We start from the raw sequence: 26,609 nt of genomic DNA, 5'->3' as shown, positions 1-26,609 counted from the left end.
TTAGAAATGCAAATAAGCAAAAACTCACATTTTTACTAAATCCTTCTCATAAAAATGTACTGAGCTTAACAAACTTATTAGTTAGTTATTAGACCACCAACCACCGAATGTAAAGTTTTTTTTAATTGTAATTACCAAATATTTTTGTATTTTTCTGTAACAATGTGATATTGTTATCCATTAATTTTAATTATATTGTTTTATGAAGCTGAAAAGGTGCATTATTATATTTAATAAATTAATAAAACATTCTAGTGTTGTTGAATGATATGATTGTCTAACTACTCAGAGAAGCAGGGAGCCAGCTCAAATTGTGTGTGAATTTAGTTTGAAATTCTTCTTCCTTGGTCAAACTGGTATAATGTTGACACAAAGGAAAATTCACTGAAATTCAGAGTCTGCATTAAAACACCTCATGATGCCTGAGAGTGTATTCTCGTTTTTATGGCAGGTGGTCTAATTTGTTAAGAACTATACCATGGGACTTCAGTTGTCTGAAACATTTCTCATTTGTGTGGTCCACATAATGTACAAACTTGACTTTTTTTTTTTTTTTCCCTTGCGAGACCTCAAAATCATGGCGATCATTGCATCAGATAAGTGCAATAAGTGCAGTTTTACAGGCCACTGGGTCAAGTGGAGTGTGACTCAGTGGAGCACTGAGGAAAGTAGTCATCATCATTTAACACCCTCTTTTCATCTTTGAGTTAAAAGCACTATGGTGGAAACTCTAATCATATACACTGCACTCACATTATTTATCACATATAGATAACAATAAAATGCGCATATTATGATGTACTGCTGAGGAAATTCCCTATCAAAAATCAAGGGGTTTTACTAGTTCCCGTATATGCTCGAGACTGGGGAGAGAACCAGTGTAGAAGCACCATGCGCATTCTGTGTTGCTCGATTATCTCACGAAGAATGAGTCATTTGCTGTTTTAATGTCGCCCAATACCGAACATGGAGTTTTTAATGTGAGTAAAATAGGAGCAGCAAAGTATCCCAAAAATTAATATGGGAACTAATGATAATGCTCAGCTGTGCTTTTTTTTTAAGAATTGCATTTATTTTCAAATTCTTGCACAGTATATTGTTTTTTAGCTATAGTTCGTGATGGTTCTGAAAAATGAAATATAAAGTCACGTTGATTGGATTTTTTTTAAAGAATACACATAAAGAGTAGTGTACCTCCAAATCTATATAGAGTACATGTACATTTTACTTTATTTAAAACATTGTGGTGCCTGTCAGGAGGAAAATAGACGAATGTGACTGAAAGTGGAGCAATGACATTTTGAGCAGGCATTGTAAAAGCTCAATGGATCATCTGTCAGTTTTAAACGAGCAGGTTGAGCGAGACGGACAAAGGAAAAATAGAGAGATGAAACTAGGGCTGAAACGAGCATGTCTGTGATATATTGTATCCCGTGAAGCATTGTGACTGCTCTGAGCCTGAGGCCGGACACAATCAAATATTGAGATGATCTTCTTGTGTGATATACTGACAAGTAGGCACGTTTTTTTTACCGCAGGAATTCAAGCAGAAATAAAGGGGACCATCTGGTGAATTTTTTAGTCAAATAACTACAGTTGGCTTAGTTCATTCTTCCACTAATTGGAACATTTACCTTTCTATCTATCTTTTGAGGTTGTGTTGCTTTTCCCCCCGCAATAAACAAATGGCGGTCACAGGCCACTTCTGTCTAACCTTCCCAGTCTTCCACATTGAGTGTTGTGTCACGTGTGGGGTATATGCTGGCGGAGAGAGCCGCCTGTCCTCTCCTCTTCCAGGGTCCCATAATCTTCTCCTCTGGAGATCAATACCCATCAGCCTGCTAAAACAAATACATTTATCAAAGCCTGATAGGTGTGTGCTACACCTCATTGCTACAGCGTGTTACATCTGATTGCAGGCCCAGATACTGAGTAGCATCCAGCAGCTGGAGACGCTCCTGCCAGCCTTTGCTCAATTCGTTTCTGTTAAAATGGTCACATAACACGCAGCGTTGTTTTTGAGCAAGATGATGACAGGCGTTATGGCTCCAGCTGGCAAAAAAAAAAGGGATGACTTTTCTGTGTTCTCAATCAAGCAAGCTCTGTGGCATTTAAAATTTCATCAGAGGGAAATGTTCCTTATGTCTCCCCTCTGCTGCAGATAAAGAACAGGCGTTTGAGTAATTATGGTGCATTATCGCCAAGGAACATTTCATTGCCACTTTTTAAACTGTGTTGTGAGCAGTGACAAACGAACGACCATTTTAATTCCTATCAGGAGGGAAAACACATTGCCGGAGCCAATGAAGTCAACTCTCACATTCTGCCTCTGACTGACACCATCTGGACCAAATAAAGTTTTTCCCCTTTGAATCAACAGCTGTTGCAAATTACACAGCAACACCTAATCTCTATATATTCCTCATTTTATTCTTGCACTTGCACTACAACCAACTTTGCTTGTCATTTAGTTTAATTTTTATGGCATATTTGATCACAGAAAAAAATTGAAAAAAATGTAGACCTCTGCCAAGAAAAAAAAATAAATCAACATCAAATTGTATACCTTAAAAGATACAGTATAGTGGAACCTCAATTCTCCGGAGCCTAGAATTTCATCATTTTAAAAGGTTTTCCTCAATTAATGTGATCCTTTTTTTTTTTTAATCCTATCGAGAGAGGAAGTAAAATTAAACAGTTGAAACAATGTGGCACTAGCTCGGATGGGGTTGTGTTCAGAATAACCGAATCACATTAAAACCTATTAAATGAGAGTCAGCACTCAACAATTAAAGTGCCAACAATTAAAGTGCTGCTGATTACCCAAAAACAAATTTCAGATGTTCCAGTATGCTTTTCCTGGCTTTCTAGCAGAAGCTGGAAGTTTTTTTTTTTGTTTGTTTGTTTTTGCTAACACTGACTGCTGTTTGTTTTGAACTGTTCATAATTCCTTCCATCTTGTCAAAGGCCCCCCATACATTTCCGGCCTAAGAAAAAGATCCCAAAGCATGATTCTGTTACCACCATATTTCACTGTTAATATGGTGTTCTTTTGGTGATGAGCAAGCAGTGTTATATTTGCGCCAAACAAACCTTTTGGAATTATGGCCAAAAACATCAACCTTGGTTTTATTGGACCATAACAAAATCTTTCAAACACATGGGAAAATGTGCTATGGTCTGAGTGGTGGAAAAACGTTTTGAAATGATTTATGACTTTTTTTTAAAAAATATATATAGACTGTGTAGACTATATATAGGTGTGTAGACTTTTTATATCCACTGTACCTACAATTTGGCCTCAAAAGTGATTAACGTCTGCTAATACATGTACAGGTATGACATTTAGTTCAAGAATTACTTAAAACATTCCATCAACAGTTACATTTTTTTTAATGGTGACAAATTAAATAACAGACATGATTCAAAATATAATTAGTCTCAATAGGAAGTTGTGAAAACTTCAGCAAAGTCAACCAGCATGACTGAATGGATCTTGTTTGACATTGGTTGCTCCACTGTAAACATTTCTAGTTTCATTCTGAATCTTCTCATCGTGATATTGGAACATTCAATTTTTACAAAACTTGACCACACAAAAAATATGCGTGTTCCTTTGGCCATACACATCCTACAAAGTTTTACATAAATCAGTTAAGCACTTTTTGTGTAATCTTGCTAATAAACAAACCATGTTTAAAACTTAACCTTCATGGCAGTGTGAGAGTAATCCAACATGAGGATCCCGACCCCCCCCTCTCTCTCTTTCTTTCTCTCTCTCTCTCACACTCTCACTCGCTCACTCGCTTGCAGTGATCTAAGGCTTGACCGTGTCTGTCAATCTGTCAGCAGCTGACAGTTTTACAACATATGCACTATACTGATGGTACCATCAGTCAGTAACGATTGAGCTCTGCACTTGAATCTAAATACGACAGAGCAAAAGAGATGTAAAAAAACAAATAAACAGAAGAGAAAAATACAATTTGTGTAAACAAAAGACACACAGGCAAGACTGAAAAGGTCAGGAACTGCATCTCTGTTCTACGTGTCCATGTAACATTTAAGTTTTTATCAGAATGTTTTGAAGTAACATTTCCGCCTGCAGAGGTGGAATCATTGGTTTTGTCTTTCCACTGGCCAGTGAATCATCTGTTCCATTCCAGGTTTGACACTTAAAGCTATCATGGACTACAATTATGGAGGAACAGAAATACTACACGAGATCCAACCAAATGGAGCAAAATATCTTTTCATAGTTTGCTAATTTATTGTGCTGTTTTCTGCAGCTTTGCTGTTATTTATTACACAGGAAAGCCTACAGTGGAAGGAATATTCGATTGTTGACTGGACGCTTTTTTCCACCCGCAATTTTGAGCATCTACCAATCCTGATGTCACATGTTCCAGATGTTCTTATTAAAATTTTGCAGTATGCCTATATGCAAGAAAAGTAAAAAAAAAAAATTTTATTCTGGGATTACTGAAATTTATATTTCATTTTATTTACTTGGATACTGATCCCTCTTAATGCTAACATGGGCTGAATCTTTTCAATAGATTTTTCACCGAGCTTAGAAGCTGCTTTCCAAATTAGCAAGAAAATATTTGAATTTATAATTACAATAGGTTAATTAGAATAAGATAAAAAAAAATAAGAGCCTCTCCTTGAAACCAGGAAGCAAAAGCTGTGCCAAGGAGAGCGGAAAAGGAGCTAATCTGCTGCAGTGAACAGAGACAGAAACATCCTTCCAACCCACACTGTCATATGGAAGCCAGGCTCCCGCAAACACACGCTTAATGACTCGATTTATTCACTCTGTCACCATCTCTTCATTTTTTTCTTCTCTTTTCTCCAACTGATTAACCCGGTTGCACTTTCTCTCGTTTTCTCTTCTCAACAAAACATGCAAACTCATATTTGAATCTGGAAACGTGTCCCTACGCAGACTTGCAAGTGGTCTAAAGTAGTTTTGATTTTTTTGCAGGAGTGCCATTCATGACACCCCGTTAAATGTTGTTCAACCATCAATCATACAGTTTCTCTGGAAGGTCTCTCAAAAGCTATATTCTTAAATCTATGCTGACAGGTGATGACATGATGGAGATGGGGCTCCACAATTGATTGTCTTCCCCCTTTTACTTGCCCTTCTCTTCTCCCTCCTCTCTTTGTCCAATCACTCTCTGCCTTATACATTTCGCTCCCCCATCTCTTTCCCTCTTTCTTTCTCCACTCGTCGCTTCGATGTGTTGAGCGCAAGATGTCAGATTATTTCCCAGCAGACACTGCGCAGTGTGACAGAGGACCGGAGCATTATATCACTAGATGACACCTCCTCTGCCTCGAAAACCCCCCACCCACCACAACCACCACCACCACCCTCCATCGCCCCGCAGACAACATCAAATATCGCCGGGCCCTTTTGATCACTTAAAAGGCTTGTATTAGGGGAAGAGCCGGTGCTTAAACAAAAGCAAAGACAGTGTTTCATCTGTCACGTTTGTCAGTGGGCCATATGCGCATTGTAACAGCTTTTCTGTCAGAAAGGCCCTAAACTGCATGATATCACATGTGGGACTCCAATGGCTCTCTATCAGATGTGGCAGCATGAATACTTGACTAATTCATGTTATTTTACTTTTAAACGCTCACCGAGTCATAACATCAAATACACTTGCACAATCTGATGAGAGTCAATGCAAGAGCTATATTAACATTTCTGTTTTAACAAATCCAATAGGCCTAATGCCCATTTTTTTTTAATATTGTTTAATATTCACCAGTCCCTCAGGCCAATCCTTCTAGTACAAAATGTATACATTTAGTGTTTTGGATTGTGAAGAATCAAGTCCAGGATAGAGTTCAACTGCTCATCTTATTGTGTCTATGGCCCCTGTCCCCTCAGATTAATAACTCCAAGGTCTGTGCTTGTACATGGCCACATACCACAAAATACAATATTGAGTCTGCACCAGGGATTTGCACTGCAGCCTTGCACGGGATTTATGGCATATTAAGGAAGAAATAAAACGTGACGAGAAAGAGGAAGACGGGCAAATAATGCTCGCCGAAGAAATTAGCTCAATAAAGGAAATTGTGCATTTGTAGCTTGGTAATTATTACTGTGTTTCTCATCACATAATGAGTTGGAACAATGCTGTTAATGGTATTATTGGCTGGCTCCCAGAAGAGGGTGTATATAAGCGTGATGGCCTGTTTTTCTAAATCCATAAATCATTCCAATGCATAGTTATTTTAATCTATGTGTTGCAACAACACAATCAGTTTCTTGTTGCCTTTTTTTAATGATTGATTGCTGTCATCACAATCATATCTCACAACTGAACGACAGCTAGTGGTTGGATTTATTTACTTTCCTATCCTTATGATTTTATAAGTCAATGCTTTGGAGTTTATTAACTCCTTATTGACTCCTCTTGGTATTTGTCTACAGTTTTCATATCACTTCAAAACAGAAAAATTAATATACACAAATATATTTAATATAAAGACAGAAAAAACCTTTACACCATTAAAAAAACTGACTGGAAAACAAAATAATACATGAATAACCAAGCAAACAACATGATTCATTGAATAAATAATATAACTTAAGTGACCACTGTTTTAGGCCCATGCCTTGTTCCAAAGTAGCCTGTGGTGAATTTAATTATAATTATTCAGATGCTGGATGAAAACTCACATTACAACATCCTGGAACATAACAGGAGCGATCACTCTCGACATGTCGGGTTTGTACACTAAAGGATACAGCTGCCTTTTCATTGGCTCGGACTTCTGAGAAAGCTTGAATTAAAAGTTAGCTTCACTTTTTTGGGGGGCGGGGGGAGTCGGCACTGACCTCCCCTAATGTTCTCCCTCTTCCCCAATGCGCTCTCTTTCTCTGACGGCACAATAACAGGTGCCATGCTAAGAGAGCTGTTACAGCCGTCCCTGAATGGTTGTGTCAGCAGCAATGTTGAGCTTGAGCTTTCCAACCTGCTAACCATGCAGGAAAAAGGAGAGGGAGAAGGAGGGGGAAAAAAAAAAACTCTCCCTGGTCCCGAAATGATGCCCGCTGGGAGCCATCGTGTGCTAAATTTCGCTGGGTGGTTCTCCGCTGTTTTCTCTCTTTTGGCTTCCGGACTCTGATTAACAGACAGAGCCATATTGGTCCTTTCTGCATGGCAGAACCCCAGCAGCTGTGTTCAGCAGAAAAGAAAAATGGCAGCACATCATAAAGAAACATAAACACCCCAACTCAAAGCTTAAGGACTTTTTAATGGAAACAAACTGTACAAACGTCAATCTTTTGACCTCGTTATTCACAAAATTGTTGTAGATTATCCGGCAAAATGATTTATAGCTTCAAAAGAAATTTAACTCAAAGAGCTCATCGAGTGCAAGCTGATAGGCATATCGCCGACCTTTAACGCAAACAACAAGATCCGTCACCATGATTGCTCTTTTTTAACTCTCCTTCAAGCACACTCCTCGAGATTTGAGAGGTACGTGACCAGATCTATGCAAATGAAGCTGCTTTGTGAAAAGATACATCAGTGCGCATAAAGCCAGAAGTGGACAATAATCACTGGTGGATTGTGTGCAAACAAGAGATGCTAAGCACCTCTGAAAGCGACAAAAAGGCACCGCAGCGCAAGGAGAGATAATTCAAGCAGGCGATTTGTCTTTCTTTTTTTTCTGATTAGCCAGTAAACATTCACTTCATCCCAACTTTAAAACATCATCATTATGAATGTGCATTACTCTTACAACATCCAATACTATGCAAAAGCCTTTGGGCTACGATCTTTGTTTCAATGCCCTATTTACTTTTTCATCAACCTGTATGTAACAGGCCCGCGACCCTAGTGAGGATAAGCGGTAAAGAAAATGGATGGATGGATGTAACAGGAAATAGCCTGCCTCCTATGAAACATAAACAGAAACACAAGTTATGATGCTGCATGATTTGTATCCGTTTTTATTATATCAGTCTGCTACAACTTAGTGTAGCAAACAAACCAAAAAAACAACAACAACAACAAAAATCTAAAAACTCAAAGCTACGTTCTTGTTTCCTCAGGACTCTATGTCTCAGCACCTTTTTGGAACTTTGTTTTTGTAGGAGGAGGAAGGGTAGAGGATGTTGGCCTATAGGTAATCTAAATTTAGCGGCCATACCATCACAGGGCCGTTTCATTTTACATGCACACAAAAAATGATAAATTTCAAAGGTGACCTGATGGCTTCACTTACAGCTGATTGATCGGCTTATGTTTGTGAGGGTGGCACAAAATGGACAGGGCAGACACAGAACACCTTTGAGATCCTTGGAAGGACGTATAGGCTGTCTGAACACAGCATATACCAGATAACTGGGATTTACGGTACCTTGGACTGCCATGCCTGTCGCCGTTTTTGTTTTATTTTTTAATTAACAGATTTACAATAATTGAATCGTGGCCATGCAGCAATAACTTTATTGGGAGGAAACAATCTACACTACATCACGATAGCTCTGTAACTGAAGAGGAAAACACTTGTAGAAACACATTAAGCATACAAGAATTAAACAATTAGAATCAAATTTATTATATAAAAAAAATCACAATATAATTTGTCAACTATTTTTAGTTTAGAGAGCTGATTATGAAACCACAACAAACCTAATAAATCCGTAGTGCATGAATATTTTCCATGCAACTAAATCATTGAACACAGTGGTTATTTTTATGGCTGTCGTGTATTATATGTGAGTGTTTGGGAACAAAGCAGGGATAAATGAACCTCTCCTGAAAACGTAAATAACACAGGCAATTCATCTTAAGAATGCAAAGGAAATGTCAAGGGCACAGGAGTTCCTTTTTTTTTTCTTGTCGAGTTCACACACACAAAACAACAGCAACACACGTGCAGAAACAAACACAACATTTGCATGCTTCACTGTGGCCTGCCGTGCTACAAATAAGTTAAGGCATTGACAAATCACTGAGACCTGGAAGTGGGGCTCTGGTGGGACTAATTGAAATGAACTTTCGGGAAGGGGGGGGCGCCTAATTAAACATGAACTTTCTATGCTGTGTTTGTGTTGACATCCCACAGCCTAAATTTAAGCTCATCTTGTTTAGCCAAATGTGGTGATGTAGGCAAAATTATACTTTGCATGAACATGAAGAAGGAATAAGGTCACCACGTCTCCTAAGTGGAAAGCATTTTTTGCCTCGTCTCACTTGAGACACTTTTTTGGAAAACAGGAGCGGAACATTTATTACATTGTGTAGCGGTTTTCATTTAGAGAAGCAGTTGTGAGTATGGTAAGTTTTGTATCTGTTTACGTGACAGCAATATTGTCAGATACGGTATACGCTTATTAGCTTACAGTATAAACAGCCTCATATACCTGTATACACACAAGTAGAGGATATGTCTAGTTTGGAAGACATATGAAGTTTCCCACAAAGAGCCCAATTCCTCAGTGGCTTTTTAGAGTGTCTCTCGCAGTTCTAAGTGTTCTCCCTGTGTCCGATCGGTTTGTTTAAGGTCCCTTGAGAAGACACTCACATCCTACCTCGACTCACTCCTTTGTTTTCCTTCTCGATCATACTCACTGTGCCATATGCAACACACTGGACGTTTCAAATAGATTCAACTTCACTCACAATTCCCCGACATTTGTACTTTCTCATTGTTTTGCGTCAAACTAAGTAATGAATGCTCTTATTGTGTTCATTATAGTTGTTTCATATTATCATCATTATACTGTACTTTCTAACTCTGTCATTTGGTGCTGAGCCAAACAAAATAAGTACATTTGTCCATGTTACTTTTTCAGAGAGACTGATGCCAGAATGTATGCTGAGTAATTGTGTTTGTGGCAAACTGTCTATTGAAAATATATTACCTTATAAAACAACACATTAATCAATTTTTTACTGAGTAAATTATGTTCTGTGTCTTTCTTAGCTACAGTATTTACTGACTGAAGGTGGTGCAGTTTGTTCTCAAAAGACTTTTGCAGCATGTCATCCATCCATACATCCATCCATCCATTTTCTGAGCCGCTTCTCCTCACTAGGGTCGTGGGCGTGCTGGAGCCTATCCCAGCTATCATCGGGCAGGAGCCGGGTACACCCTGAACTGGTTGCCAGCTAATCGCAGGGCACATATAAACAAACAACCATTCGCACTAACATTCACACCTACAGGCAATTTAGAGTTGTCAATTAACCTACCATGCATGGTTTTGGGATGTGGAAGGAAACCGGAGTGCCTGGAGAAAACCCACGCAGGCACAGGGAGAACATGCAAACTCCACACAGGCGGGGCTGGGGATTGAACCCCGGACCTCAGAACTGTGAGGCGACTAACCAGTCGTCCACCGTGCCGCGCAGCATGTCATATGGGAACTTAACCTTTCCCGCAATTTTTAACATGTTGGGTGATATACTGACCGCTTAATCCTTCAGTCGCTTGCTTATTGATCCACTAAGATGGGTGTTGCAACTATTTAGTTTAATTTGCTGTTTATCTGCATTATGTGTCACCAGATTCAATCCTTTTGACAATGGTAGTGAAAGATACATACCGTATTTTCACGACCATAAGGCGGACTTAAAAGTCTTAAATTTTCTCCAAAATGGACGGGGCGCCTTGTAATGCGTTGTTGTGTGACTTTGATGAGAGCTCCGCTTTACTGACTTATATAGAGGAAAGGCAGACGTGACTGAGGACAGCATGCGGACGTTAAAGGGGGAAAGGTGCGCGTGAAAGAGGACGCTAAAGGCACGCACCCAGTAGGTATATCGTGCCGGTATGTGCATTGTGCAAAAACACCTCGGTTTGGCTAAGGACCCCCGAAAATGGCACCTACGAAGAGACACGCTTATGGATTGTGGATGCCTGGGCTAAGGTATCTGCTTTGACTGTTGTCCGAGCTTTCGCAAAAGCCGGGATCATTGCTGAACAGCCCCCCGGCAACGAGACTGACTCCGACGAGTACGAGAGGGAACCCACCATGTTTGATGGAGAACTTGCCCAGCTGTTCATTTCGGATACAGAAGATGAGGACTTTGATACATTTGTGGATGAGGATTGATCAAAAAAATAACGTAAGTACATTGTAAAATACTTCAATAAAGTACAACCGAACTCAGTTTTGCTCCCGCTGCCTTTTTAAAAACATACGCTAACATGCATGCTAGCGTATGTTTTAGCGTGCATGCATGCTACCGTATGTTTTAAGCTCGCGTATGTTTTACCATGCCTGCGCCCAATAATACGGTGCGCCTTATGTATGTGTTAAATACAGAAATAGACCCCGTAACTGAGACTGCGGCTTTTAATGCGGTGCGCCTTATGGTCGTGAAAATACGGTACGTACAATACAATAGATTCATTATTTGCCGTCATTGGCCTTAGCTGGTGTGTGTGACATCACAATTAAATGTATGTTATCATTTGACTTTTGGAAATGGGTGATCTTTTTTATTTATTTATTTTTTTATGACTTAGTTACTGTTCATACGAGAGTGGAATCAGTTTACTTTTGGAATTGCATTGAAAGAAGCACAGCAATACTGAAGAGGATGATGGAAGCAGAGCTGAACCTTCATGGATTACAGCTCATCTATCCATCTATATACCATTATTCTACAGCCTGGGAACAAGATCTTTGTGATGTTCAAAGAAATGCTTACACATCCTAAGACATTGTTTCATGGACGGCTATTAACGAAAAACCTTGGTGCTGCTTGACTCAGCCAGCATTATTACAACAAATATGGACCGAATGTCACTTCTACCAGCCATAGTCAAACTGACAGAAGTTGCACTTAGCTGTTATAAATTAATAATTGTTTGAAATTAAATGTGTATATACACCTCTTATATATGTGATAACACCCCCTGGACCATGCTTAATGTATATTGTTTGTGAACATGGTATCATTTTGTACCCCAAGTACAGTGGGTACAGAAAGTTTTCAGATTCCCTTGAAATTTTCACTCTTTGTTATATTGCAGCCATTTGTTAAAATCATTTAAGTTCATTTTTTTCCTCATTAATGTACACACAGCACCCCAAATTGACATAAAAAAAACTATTGTTGAAATTTCTGCTGATTTATTAAAAAAGAAAAACTGAAATATCACAAAGCCATAGGTATTCAGTCCCTTTGCTGTGACACTCATATATTTAACACGGGTGCTGTCCGTTTCTTCCGATAATCCTTAAAATAGTTCTACAACTTCATTGGAGTCCAGCTGTGTTTGATTATACTGATTGGACTTGATTAGGAAAGCCACACCCCTGTCTATATAATACCTTACAGTTCACAGTCCATGTCAGAGCAAATGAGAATCATGAGGTCAAAGGAACTGCCTGAAGAGCTCAGAGACAGAATTGTGGCAAGGCACAGATCTGGCCAAGGTTACAAAAAAGTATGCTGCACTTAAGGTTCGTAAGAGCACAGTGGCCTCCATCCATCCATCCATCCATCCATCCATTTTCTGAGCCGCTTCTCTTCACTAGGGTCGCGGGCGTGCTGGAGCCTATCCCAGCTGTAATCGGGCAGGAGGCGGGGTACACCCTGAACTGGTTGCCAGCCAATCGCAGCACAGTGGCCTCCATAATCCTGAAATGGAAGACATTTGGGACGATCAGAACCCTTCCTAGAGCTGGCCGTCTGGCCAAACTGAGCAATTGGGGGAGAAGAGCCTTGGTGAGAGAGGTAAAGAAGAACCCAAAGGTCACTGTGGCTGAGCTCCAGAGATGCAGTCGGGAGATAGGAGAAAGTTCTAGAAAGTTCTAGAAAGTCAACCATCACTACAGCCCTCCACCAGTCGGGGCTTTATGGCAGAGTGGCTTGATGGAAGACTCTCCTCATTACAAGACACATGAAAGCCCGCATGAAGTTTGCTAAAAAACACCTGAAGGACTCCAAGATGGTGAGAAATAAGATTCTCTGTTCTGATGAGACCAAGATAGAAATTGTTGACCTTAATTCTAAGTGGCATGTGTGGAGAAAACCAGGCACTGCTCATCACCTGCCCAATACAGTCCCAACAGTGAAGCATGGTGGTGGCAGCATCATGCTGTGGGTGTGTTTTTCATCTGCAGGGACACGGAGACTGATTACAATCGAAGAAAAGATGAATGAGGCCAAGTACAGGGATAGGGCTCAGAACCTCAGACTGGGCCGAAGGTTCACCTTCAAAAAAGACAATGACCCTAAGCACACAGCTAAAATACTGAAGGAGTGGCTTCAGAACAACTCTGTGACTGTTTTTGAATGGCCCAGCCAGAGCCCTGACTTAAACCCAATTGAAACCTGAAAATGGCTACCCACCAACGTTCACCATCCAACCTGACAGAACTGGAGAGGATCTGAAAGGAGGAATGAAAGATGATCCCCAAATCCAGGTGTGAAAAACTTGTTGCTTCATTCCCAAAAAGACTCATGGCTGTATTAGCTCAAAAGGGTGCTTCTACTAAATACTGAGCAAAGGGTCTGAATACTTATTAAATCTGAAAAAAAATTCAACAATTCAGTTTTTTTCTGTCAATAAGGGGTGCTGTGTGTACATTAATTAGGAAAAAATGAACTTAAATGATTTTAGCAAATGGCTGCAATATGAAAAAAGAGTGAAACATTTAAGGGGGTCTGAATACTTTCCGTACCCGCTGTAAATTGCCCCTGGATTATCAAAACAAAACTTTTCAGTTTTTATAGTTCCTCCTGGGATGCGGAACTTGTGTGAAGGTTATCCAGCTGCCTATGTGGCTAAAGGAACGGAGATGTTGTGCGATCATAGTCTTTGTCTTTGAAGGCTGCACACTGTGTCCGTATCGCTTTTGCGGCGTAATTGATACAGTCTCATGCTGTTGAGCTTAACCGAGCCTCGCTGCGGCCTAACACTCAGATCTCGCACAGCTGTAGGGCTCGGAGCTCTCGTAAAATCGTACAAGCGTGTGTAGGCGCACACGCACATCCACCCAGCTGGCTTGTGGTGAGATCACAGCCAAGGAGATCCAGAGTAGGGCTGGTTAGGCGCACACTAATGGAGATGAGCTGCCTGGTTAGCTCAATGGAAAATTGAGCAGAGTTGATGCTCATTTCATCCCAGCAGCAGTCCGCTCCCCTGAGAATACAACTGATTTTAAAGCTCTTGAAAGAAACAGCAAAGGGAGGAAAAATGCAGCATGTGTGGAGGCTAGATGTGCACTACAGAGAAAGCTTTATCATGTTAGGTTTTATATGAAACTGCATGTGATAGATGATTGTCTCATAAGAAGCATGCTCAAAGCATACATTTGTAAGGGCATGCTGTGTTCCATCAGTGCTCCTTCGCTGACAAGAAGCTCTTATCGTTTGCCTGCTTAGTAGCAAGTGCATTAAATCATGTCACTAGTGAAAAAGTGTGTGCCACACCTGAGTGCATGTGTCCTGGCCAGCAGCACTGTAGCGTAGTAAAAACTACAGAGGTTCACCGGCAAGCAAGAGGTGGTCCTCTACTTTTATCCCCCCGCCTGACATTCTGTGACATTTAAGAAGTCATTAAAGGTGTCAAGCATGAGGAGGAGAGTTCCTCGGGCAGAGAAAGACCCTCAGCGCAGTCACCAAATAAAACCTTGTTGGAGGAACTGATTATGGTGTCAGAAAAAAAATCATGGTGTTATTACACCATTGTCATAGTCTGTGTTTACATGTTTACACATTATGTTTACTAATATGATTGCTAGACACTACTGGAGATGTAAGGATTCAAAATTGGCCATTTGGCACACACAAAAAGAGGTTGCACTACTATTAGAACATGGCCTGCTGTCCAACTCTGATCTGGACTGGTCCATGGCAGTTCACCTTGAACAGACTGGACTGTGACACAAACATGTAGGGTCTACAAAAGATAAGCGTCTCCATCTTTATGAGCCTCTCCCTCTGCACCAACAAACAGCTATAAAAGTGCGTCCAGATCTAACTCTTGCTGATGCTGCTGACAGCTAATGTCCTGCTTTTTGTCCATCTCTGGCCTCCGTCTCCATAAAGGGCCTTCCTGTAAAAAGCCCCGCTGACCTACATCATTAGGGCCCGACCCTGTCTTTACTGCAGTAAATGTTTGCTTAGGGGAAGCCCCCTTGATCTGTAGTGGTGCTTAGCCTTTGGTGGAGAGAGTAGCCCTCAGGTTCAAAGTGCTTCCTCTGCTGAGAGGCCGTCACCTCCAATGCCAACAGGCGACACAGATACAGAAAGAGCCAGAGGCAGAACTGTACAACGCTGCAGGTATCTGCTCAAGGTCCTATGCTTCCCCTTTCAATGCAAACAACTGTGACGAAAGAATGCTACCATTTGATATGATTGTCTATATGAACTGCCATATTGGCCAAAAACAACATCACTTTTTATCTATCTATCTATCTATCTATCTATCTATCTATCTATCTATCTAGCTATCTAGCTATCTAGCTATCTAGCTATCTATCTATCTATAACAGGTTCTTCCATTGTTCTGGGAAGACTTTCTACAAGCTTTTGGAGTGTGCCTGTTGTAATTATTGTCAATCCAACGAGGACGAGGTTGTGGGATCAGAAATCACAGCTATTGGACCTAAATGAGGGCCTTGCTCACAAGCTTCACAAGCTCTGTGAAAATCCATTGCCAATACCTGACTAATTAAGTGGTAAGAGGTGTATCCCAAGTCTGAACTTGTATGATAATATGGATTGCAGCTGCATCAATGTAAAATGCACGAAAATACACAAAGTCAGTTGAATTTTTAAATTGTTCATATTGGATACATTTTCTCGGGTTCATTCATTACAGATCCATCAACTATTCAGAGTTAACTGCTTTTATCGTGTTCTGCTTAAACATGACATTCATGCAATATCTATTATAAAACCCGAAGTAGGTATTGTGAATCCAAGCCAAATAAATATACAATCTAATACAAAATACTGGGGTCCAGTGCCCCAAAGATCGTACAAATTGGCCAACATTTTCAGCAAACAATATGCCCTCCATTTGGTACTGTACTGTTTCCATTAATAGTTTCGGGATATCTGTTGATTCATTCTGAGATCATCTTTACAGTTTAAAACCATGCTGTTCATTTTAAGATATATCATGTGAATATATTTGTAAATCGGTCATCTCAACCTCCTTCTGTTACACCATGAACTCAGGTAGACTTGACTCAATGCCATATGTGTCCCCCATGTCTTTATGACAAGAGTGAAAGTCAGCCAGGTCGCACTCAGACCTTTATTCATCAATCTGATGTGACGGCTGAAGTTCCGCCCTCCACACGGGGGAGGTCCTGACATTCCCACCATATACGCAGAGGTAATGGAGTCCCACATGTGCTTAGGGGCACAGACGGGGCAGTGAAAAGAGATGGTGACTGAGTGGCAACGGTGTACAACAGCTGGTTGACTCCTGCCCCAGGTACATGAGTTTCTGCCTCAAATCCTTGCTAATATCCAGCTGCCCCAAGCCACATCACATGGAGAGGACCAAGTCGCCTTTTGAATGATGTTAAAAAGCTGTTGTCTTGAGGTTTGGGAGTTTTCAGTGGGACCAACCACATCTGCACTGTCTTTTTGTGGTACCTCAGCTGTTATTGGAAAAATAATGAAAAACACTTGCCGGCATGATCTGACAGCTACATATTAAACTATTCAAATAATAAATAATGTATGTAAGACAAATGGGAAAAAATGATCTTCCACAGCATCAGCATTTTGAAACATTATAACAAATGCATGTGTATTTTTCAATAAACACTTGAGTATAATGGACTACAAAAAGTAAAATGGAACTGACACTGCTGCGTACTTACAGTACAATCCATTACTTAATACTTTAATGAGCACTTGTGTTTCAAGATAGTCTATTCTTGAAGTTTATGGAGGTTGACCCTATATGATATTCCACATTGTTTTTCTTCAGGAAGCACTGTGAATCCAGTGCACTTTTTTCACAGGATAAATGTACAGTATTTAAAGGCGAGTCGGACCTGAACCTGTCTGAGCTAAAGCCAAAACTAAACACTCAGACATCTGGTCGCTGTAATCCTCTTACAACTGCCACCCACCCACATAGTTGTCAACTGAGTCATTGGTGATGCTGACATTGTGCCATGGAAATTAACTTATGTCCATTGACGACCCAAAAGCAGCTTATAACAGCAAGGGTCAAGGAACAGACTTTGTAAATTTAAGCAATGAACAAGACTGGAGAAGATAGGTCAAAGGGTAGTAAAATCCATATGACCATGGGTTTGTTGTATTTGTCATCAAAAAGGTTAATACTGCAAAATATTACTGCCCCTGACAAATTGTGTGATACTTTCTGAATGCATACCATAATAATTCAGAAGCCCTGTAACACTCATAGTTGGCAAGGCCAGCTACAGTAAATTTGACTTTGAACATCACGGTCATTGTCTTCAGATTTGTAGGTTAATTAGTCTTACTCTGTGCATGCAAATTAAAATATGTGACCTTTGCCTATGCAGCACAGTCTTCAAGGTTTGCATTTTGATGTAAGTTACAAACTTAACACATAAAAGAAAAAAAGAATCACACTTCTGCATTTCGCATATGTACAGTACTGCAGAAGCTTTGGATGCAGCAAATTTCATAAACAGGTGGACATATTGGTTTCCTATTTATTTTATGGTATAAAAATGTGCTGCAAAAAGATTTACTTGGCCAATGTTTCCCAAACATTTTCAGAAATAATAAACAGCCGTCATTTTGTAAATTTTATTTATTGTATGAATATGAATCTCACAAAGAGAAATTCAGTTTATACTCTACTGTATGTATTCTTTTGCATGCCATGGACTTAATCCAAAAATGCACAACCGTGTGGAAGTACACTGTTGCATATAGAAAAGTACCAACACTCGCCACCTATGACTCTTCTAAAGCTAAGCCATGTGTTTAATGCCCCCCGGACAGATGTGCTTTGAAGCCGACTCTGCTCCTTCACCTCCTAATCCATATGGATGTGTTTATCGCATTTTAGCCTTTCACAAAGGTATCAGCGGTGATATGCCAATAAGGACAATGGTAATGATCGTGACAAAAAAAAAACACCTCTAAAATCCTCCTTCACATATAAAATGCTGAAAAGACAATTGACCACGAAAGTACATGTATTCTACTGCTCACACGGCTCTTCTCACGAATAATGTTCCATTTGCACTAAAGTCAAACTTTTATGGCAACAAACACCATTTCAAATGTCTAGGTAAATTTGGCGGCACGGTGGGAGACTGGTAAGAGCGTCCGCCTCACAGTTCTGAGGACTGGGATTCAATCCCCGGCCCTGTCTGTGTGGAGTTTGCATGTTCTCCCCGTGCCTGCGTGGGTTTTCTCCGGTTTCCTCCCACATCCCAAAAACATGCATGGTAGGTTAATTGACGACTCTAAATTGCCCCGTGGGTGTGACTGTGAGTGCGAATTGTACGTGCCCTGCGATTGGCGAATAACCAGTGCAGGGTGTACCCCGCCTCCTGCCTGACAATAGCTGGGATAGGCAGCATGCCCGCGACCCCTGTGAGGAGAAGCGGCTCAGAAAATGGATGGATAGGTAAATTTGTTGTGTCGACTTGGAGAACCTCTTGGAATTTGGGCCTCTACAAATGTTGTATATTTTTAACTCACCCTTGTCAGCCAATTACAGAAGGGACGGGGTTCCTTGAGAAGCAGATGAAATGAAAGGGTCAAGGAGATATGTTGAGAAATAATGTTTTACTGTTTTACTGTAATTTAAAGGTGGTTTTTGACCAGTTTTCTATAGTTGATATGGCACAAAAATGTTACACAAGAAGGCCATTTTTTCTCCACACAGAAAACGGACCCCTCTCCGGACCCATCATCAGATTTTCAGAATTCTTGGTGCGTTATACTCAGGTTGAAGTGGCCATTCCAACCAGACTCACTGTCATATTTGGGGAATTTTCGTGTTGCTAATGCAAACATAGTAGAGTCAATCACAAGCACTTAGTGAGCAAAGACGGTTGTTTTTAGAATCAGAAAAGATGAGAGGTAATACGTAAATGAGTGACAGGAAAAGGTCCAGTGAAATTTCTGAGATACTGTAACGAAAAAGGAAGCTGTAGTGTTCCAGAAGTTACCTGTCCTGGGTAGACTATATGACCCTGTCATCACTCATAGCAACGTCCTTCAACACCCTTGTTTGCCTCTCTCGGTTTGTAAATATTCCATGCGCTATGTGTTAAGTGTGCAAACCTCCTGGGTGCAATTTTAGCTGAAGCAAATGATCAGCAAATCTTTGCTTCTCCCCTGGCAGAGCGTTTAGGAGTCGCTATAAATGCTTTTTGAAAGAAACAGACTGGAACAATGGTGGGGACTGCGTGCTAAATGGCTTCCTGTTGTGCTAAGAGTAAGTACAAGTTCAAACAAACACAATATGAGATGTGTACTTCAAAACATGGGGAACTATTTCTTTACAAAGGCAACTTATAAATGAAACCAAGGCATGCATTTAAGTCATTTAATATTTGAAGGGACATAAACTGTATTTAAAGGGTCTACAACATCGAAGTCTCATGAGAATCCAAATTAGCTTTAAAGATGTATTAAGATGCAAACAAACTGTATAGTGTGCTGATGTCAGAGATCTTGCCTCATACAGTATATTTTAAAACTTGCTTCAACAATTGGATATGTCTACAGAATACTGCAATGATTTGTTGCCAGAGAAATGTTCTAGCCAGGATATATGTCTAATTTTTGCGACATATGGTGTTACGATACAAGACTGAGATTTAACTGCTTTAGCAAGCCTTACTCATGTAGCTACTTAGCCCACAACCCTTTTTTCGGTGCCAATATTGACCTAAATGAGCATAATATTCAAACTCTTCCATCTGTCATCCCAAAGGTAAAGTGTCCCAGGGAAAGCACTCAGAATTTTGGACCAGAGATTTGACAGCACCTCTCCAAGTTTAAATAAGCAGTGCTCCTCATTAGCGCTATGCTATGCCCAAGAAATAAAAACTGGATTGACAAGCACTCCCTTAAGGGAAATGCAAGGAGACTTTGGTATTGACTCAGACCTATATGAACTTTGTCGCATTTTGTCATTTTTGAGACCGGCAGATAAAAAAAAAAAGGCTTTCACAGAGCCAATGCACCACACATCTGGTTAAGGACGTTTAAATATTTGTACTTGGACACAAAAATAAGACATGTTGAAATCTAAATCATATCCATGCCTTTAAAAATCTCTGAAATGTATCAATGTTAATGAAAACCAGTGTTGTCCCAACGGGAGCCATCCCACTTGCTTTTCATGCTTACTTTTTCATCTAAATGCAGGCCACCACTTTTCTCATCTCTGTGCGCACCTAAATACTTAATGGACCGGCCATCCACTCAGCTTCTGTAAGTTGGGCTGCTGAATGAGGCATGCTGGACCACTTCAAAAAGTTTCTCCCATAGATCAGAAAGAGTAACTTTACAGTTTTGTAATATGCATCGTGTGTTTAGGTACTCTATGCCCTTTCCTGGCTATGAAGTTCAAGTAATACCATATTTATGTAGTGTACTGACTAAAATGTGTTGAACTGTATTTGTTTGAATTGCTGTTGTGAAAACTAGTTAAAAGTTTGTTTGGTTCTTTGTGTGGATGGATACTGGGGTGTCCTGCGTTCCGAGGGGTCTGTGAACATTTCAGGGTTTTTTTTGTTTTAATGATTGATTGAAGGGGTGGTGGTCCAATGGGATTGGGGGAAGGACGTGGGTCGTGGGGGGGAATAAAGAGCGGGAGATGCGGCGGGAAAGGAAGAGTTTTTTTTTTCGGGGGGGTCTGCACATGGTTTTTCGACGCGAACGGATTTTATGGACTGTTTTCAACGTGAACGGACTTTTGACTGTTGGCAACGCGAACGGATTTACTATTTCAAAGCCACGGGTCCTGCCTGCTGAACGCCACGGGTCCTGCCTGCTCAACGCCACCGGGCTGCCGCTTCGACGCTACGGGATCCAGTCGCTGTGCCTACTGAAGCGTTTTGAGGGCTCGTTCCTACGACAATCGGTTTGGGTTTCTTTTCCCCAGTGAACTGAGGGTTCAACGGTTTTGTGAGTACTGCCTTTGAGGGCTACATTTATTTGTCTCAAAAATCCATAGCCCCATTGATGGTAACTGGTCACTTATTAATACACATACATACTCCATTTTGTGTTCATCTTCATATACAGTATAGTGCTCAAAACATTGTGACATGTTATTGTCACACAGCTAGCTTCATTCTGAAGAACCAACCCCAGAGTTTTGCTTCTCCATGTTTACAATGCATATTCACAGATCATTTTACACTCTAGACTATGTGAGTCTCAGGATGCACATGTCTGGAAACAATGAGACCCAGCCCTGGAACAATGAGTTGCTGCAACTTGTGATCACGGAGTACAAATACAGCAATCCTCCGTTATATGAAGGTTGTTGTTTCGCGGTCGGCTATATTGCAGATTTTTATTTGTACAATTTGTATCATTTTCTTTGTGTTATCCATTGTTCTTTCTCTATCTCAATATATTATGTTTCAGCCTGCCATGATAGGAAATTTTTTAGGTCGATGTTTTCCCAAAAAGTGTCACGATAAACGATAGTATCATTATATTTTTGTAATACCACTGATATAATGTTATTATAAAGCATAATAATTCAAGTAGGTGGTACGGTGAATGAATGGTTAGCACATCTGCCTCACAGTTATGAGGACCAGGGTTCAAATCCCTGCCCCGCTTGTGTGGAGTTTGCATGTTCTCCCTGTGCCTGCGTGGGTTTCCTCCGGGTACGCCGTTTTCCTCCCACATCCCGAAAATACGTAGCTGGGATAGGCTCCAGCACGCCCGCAACCCTACTGAGGATAAGCGGCACAGAAAATGGATGGATTGATTGATGGATGGATGGATGGATGGATGGATAATTCAAGTACATCCTTTTTACAAACAATTAACTTTCAATTCTAAAGAACATTGAACATTGGCATTGTAATGTAGAAATAAAAAAAGATAAAAATAAAATAGACTCGGGATCTGTTTGCAAAAACTGCACTTAAACAAATATTAAACGTTTGGCACATACTGTAGGTATAGAGGCATTAACCCATGAAAGAAAAATGTCGTAAAGCCTGACAAATTTGAATGAATTAAAAAAATAAATAAATAAACACCATGGCTTTGTCACTGTTTTTAAATCAGAAGCCATACATTTTAATATCAGATTTTTTTTAGTCTTAATTTTTATTTATTGTGTGAATGTTGTCGTGTTATGTACTGTATAATTTCTGCTGCCTTTGAAAAAGAGATTTTCTCTCTCAATAAGCTTTTACCTGGTTAAAAATAGAATACATAACATGTAAAATAAGCCCCGCCCTCGAGCTGTTGAACTGTGATGTGAGACCTGTCAATCATATGGCGCTGAAAATGACGCTGAAGTCAACTACTGCCTGAATATTGATGTATGCCATTGTGGTTATGGTTCATAAACAGTTAACTTTCCTGTGTGTTTTATGTGGGGAAAACACATCTCAGAGCGCTGACGTTTTCATAATGTCTCCGCGGTCAAGTGAGATTATTAGCTGCAGCCCTTAGCTCGCTAGCTCGTTAGGTTTACAGGCTAGCAAACGTAATAAACGGTTAAGTTTCCCATGGTCCCAGTTGTGTGCATGTACGGAGCAAACACCGTTATGCCAGCGGCTTGATACGTCTTGAGTGGGGTGACGGGTGTTACCACAACAATGAAAATCTTTCGAGTCCAGAAAAAAAAAAAACTGTGTTCTTTGTATGGAACGATAACCTGCCCTACTGTGCCTCTGATTGGCTAGCACCAAGACAGGATTCATACTTTTGATTCACTGTGTCGAAGCTCTTCACCGACACACACACATACAGTACGTTTGGCGGGTTTTAAACCACACGTCTGTAGACACAGATTGAAATCACTTCATTCGTCCCTGCTAACTTGTGTGTGTCTCGGACGCGGGACGCACATTAAACGAGATCCCTGCACATTTAACTAAGGCCCCCCCACACACCGAGTGACGCGGTCAAATGTGACTGAAGTAGACTCTTTGGTCGCCAACTTTAATTATTTTCGCGACCAGCGAAAGCGATTGAGGACCTCGCATCTACCGGTGCGCTGCAATGGAAAACTTGATGGAGCAATGTGTCTATTTACATGACTTGTTCATTTATTGTATATACTTGTGTACTGTATACTGTATCCATCCATCCATTTTCTGTAGAGCTTATCCTCACAAGGGTTGCGGGCGTCCTGGAGCCCGTCCCATCTCAAATTATTCTCTAGCATTTTAGACAAAAGTTAAAACACCAATGACCTCTAGGGGGCATTCAAAGATTGGCCACTGACATAAGTTTACAACATTACATGACAGAAATAACGTGTGCTAACTTACTGTAATTAAATTACTTTATTGCAATTAAATTACTTTAATAAATACTGTCAATGGCATGCTTACTCTAACTTTCTCACTGTCCCAGCTATATGGACGGGTGTTGTCCAGAGTTCGAGTCCGTTTGACTTATTATTATTACTTTTTCCCCTGCACGCTGCGTTGCTTGAACGCGGCATGCTCCTCGTGTACCTTCTTCAGGTGCTCAATCAAATTTGTTGTGTTGAAGCATTTAGATGATGTTCCCCACGACGTACACAGACTGTGTGCACAGTCTGCAAATAACTTACGTGTTGTTTGTCTGAGACACCGCAAAAGAGTCCCACACCGACGATGTGTTTTTTCACCCACAAGATTAAAAAAACTTTATTGACTGTCAGATGATTACAGTACTGCGCAACATGACACGTGACAAGGCTAAAAATAAACTAGCTTTTGGAGTCATACGCGACGAAGATATCTTGTGCGGAGCCGATCGATGACGTCATTGATCGGATCGGCGGTTTATGAAAGCCGATCAGCCGATCAGCATAAAATTCTAATTATCGGCTGATACCGATAACACCGATCAGTCTAATTAAATCATTAAAATGACAATTATTCAACCCATAATTTATTGATTATGACTGTCCCACAGAAGTGTTTTTGACAAAATTTTCAAAATTTGGAAATTCAGACCGATTTGGACAAATTGTTCTGGAAGTGAATATTCATAGGTTGGCAGCGCTGCGGTTCAGTCAGTTTGGCCATGTCGCTCGGTGTGCGGCGGGCATCAAAATGTGTAGTTCAGTGAAGAGCTCACCATTTAGGGTGATCATTTCTTAAACAAGGCTGCACGCGAGACTGGGTACTACATCTGCCTCACAGTTCTGAGGACCCGGGTTCAAATCTAGCCTCCCCTACGTGGAGTTTGCATGTTCTCTTCGTGCCTGTGTGTTTTTTCTCCCAAAAACATGCATGGTAGGTTATTTGAAAACTCCAAATTACCCGTAGGTGTGAATGTGAGTGTGAATGGTTGTTTGTTTTTGTGTGCCCTGCGTTTGGCTGGCGACCAGTTCAGGGTTTACCCGACTCTCGCCCAGAGTCAGCTGGGATAGGCTCCAGCACCCCCGCGACCCTAGTGAGGATAAGCGGTATGGAAAATGGATTGGTTTCTTAAACAAAAAACATGCACCAATATTACCCCCTGCTTGCACAACCATTGCATGTGCACTATAACACAAAGAAATAATCCTGTTTGGCGACCAGTGAAGAGTTGTAGCAATGGATGTTAAAAGATGATCTGATCTTCAGTTGAGCTACTTTGAAAACTTCATTTTATAATAATTTATCCTGTACTTGGTTTGAAAGAATAATAATCCAGGACCTGCAAGTTTAATGAAGATCATTTACTCATTCACCTTTTTACCTCAATACCCCTTCAATACTATGTCACGTTGTTGTCAAATAGAATTCATGTAAAATTTGAAGGAGGTCAGTTGAAAACAGACTGCAGTGACAAAATGCATTTTTGTCAATAAGCTATGCAAGCAAGCTTAAAATAGGTTTGGGGTTTGATACTCATACAATATGTCCTGGTTCATTATTACGTGGGATAAACTGAGTGAGGAAGTAGATCAGTGAAGCATACCACGAGACACGTCCAAGATAACAGGAAGTTGAAATCTTAAACCCACACTGAGACTTCAGTATGTGCAGCAAGACCTCTTTGAAGAAAACTAAAATATTAAGGGGAAATGGAAACCTCACCTGGCTCAATGTGGACATGAGTCAAGCCACACACAGAGCTGCTAGGATAAACCTTCTTTTTCGCTCGTTATCGCTCCCTGCCTCAATTTTTTCCCCCACTGTTTTTTTCCCCACTGAGAGACTTCATAGAGATTTGAAGAGTGTCCAGTATACCACATTGAAAAGTCTCTCATTAATCTCACTGTTTTTTTCGAATTTTTATCTTTACACTTTACAATGACATTAACCTGTATGTTTTGTGGGGAAATGCATATGTATGCTCTTTCAAGAATGCTTTCATTTTAGAACTGTGCTATATATAATAATAAATCATGACGGATTAATGAAATGGCGGCACGGTGGTTGACTGGTTAGAGCGTCTGCCTCACAGTTCTGAGGACCGGGGTTCAAATCCCGGCCCCGTCTGTGTGAAGTTTGCATGTTCTCCCCATGTCTGCGTGGGTTTTCTCCGGGCACTCCGGTTTCCTCCCACATCCCCAAAACATGCATGGTAAGTTAATTGATGACTCTAAATTTCCCGTGTGTGTGAATGGTTGTTTGTTTATGTTTGCCCTGCGGTTGGCAGGCAACCAGTTCAGGGTGTACCCCGCCTCCTGCCTGATGATAGCTGGGATAGGCTCCAGCACTCCCCCGACCATTGTGAGGATAAGCGGCTCAAAAAATAGATGGATTAATGAAATTGCGCTTCATAATGGATAGCAACACGTTTTTGTGTTACCAACATGCAATTGAAAAAACAAACAAACAAAAAACTGCCTTTTACACCAAAGTTCTTGACCAGTATTTATTGGTCCAACTTCTCCTTGCAGGATGACTCAAAGTCAATGTGTCACTTTTCTGAGATAGTCAGCTCCACAGTTGAAGCATCTACCACTTAGATTAAGACTGACAAAACCCCTATCATTAACCTTGACTGTGAACTCAAAACAACGGGTGTGATATTTTAAGGGTTGTTTCAGTCAAGTAAAGTTTTTGCATGATATGAAAAGTCTCCAACAGCTACTTTGCTGATGAAGGGGTGGCACACATTGCAAACTAGAGATTGCATTTGAAGAATTTTAACTGATATATATTCAGGAAACTGAACCATCGTTTTTTTTTAGTCTAGGCTCCAGCTCACCTGTAACTCTAAACAGGATAAGCAGTAGAAAATAAATGCATGTATTATTTCATCATTGTTAATTTTGTATTTTACAGCTCATACAAAACTGATTCATAGATTGATGCCATCCAAGTTCAGACTACTTCAGGTAGTTGCTGTGACAAGGACGCCACAGAAGTCAGGGCTGTCAGGTCCCTGTGATGACATGAGTCACTCTCCGGCCACACCCCAGTGCTCAGGTGGGGCCGGGGAGTGATCGCTCTGTGTAAATGATCCACCCTGAATCGATCTAGACTGTCA

The 26,609-nt window shown here is 40.6% G+C and overlaps 1 protein-coding gene across 3 annotated transcripts in view; it reads right to left on the bottom strand.

Moving 5' to 3' along the window:
• The window catches only part of mafa (MAF bZIP transcription factor a), an 87,972-nt gene that overhangs the window by 9,662 nt on the left and 51,701 nt on the right, over nt 1–26,609 (bottom strand). Inside the window, exon 3 of one of the 3 annotated variants that reach the window (XM_061766060.1) lies at nt 6,768–7,202. The exons of the other annotated variants lie outside the window; for them this stretch is intronic. The gene's annotated coding sequence lies outside the window, so the exon portion shown is untranslated. Of the gene's footprint in view, nt 1–6,767; nt 7,203–26,609 lie in introns of those variants that run through there. 3 annotated transcript variants of the gene reach the window in all.

The sequence above is a fragment of the Phyllopteryx taeniolatus genome, chromosome 2, assembly GCF_024500385.1.
Source record: "Phyllopteryx taeniolatus isolate TA_2022b chromosome 2, UOR_Ptae_1.2, whole genome shotgun sequence".
Lineage (NCBI taxonomy): Eukaryota > Metazoa > Chordata > Actinopteri > Syngnathiformes > Syngnathidae > Phyllopteryx > Phyllopteryx taeniolatus.
Note: the sequence above shows the minus strand (reverse complement) of the source record. Positions and strands in the feature narration are given on the sequence as shown.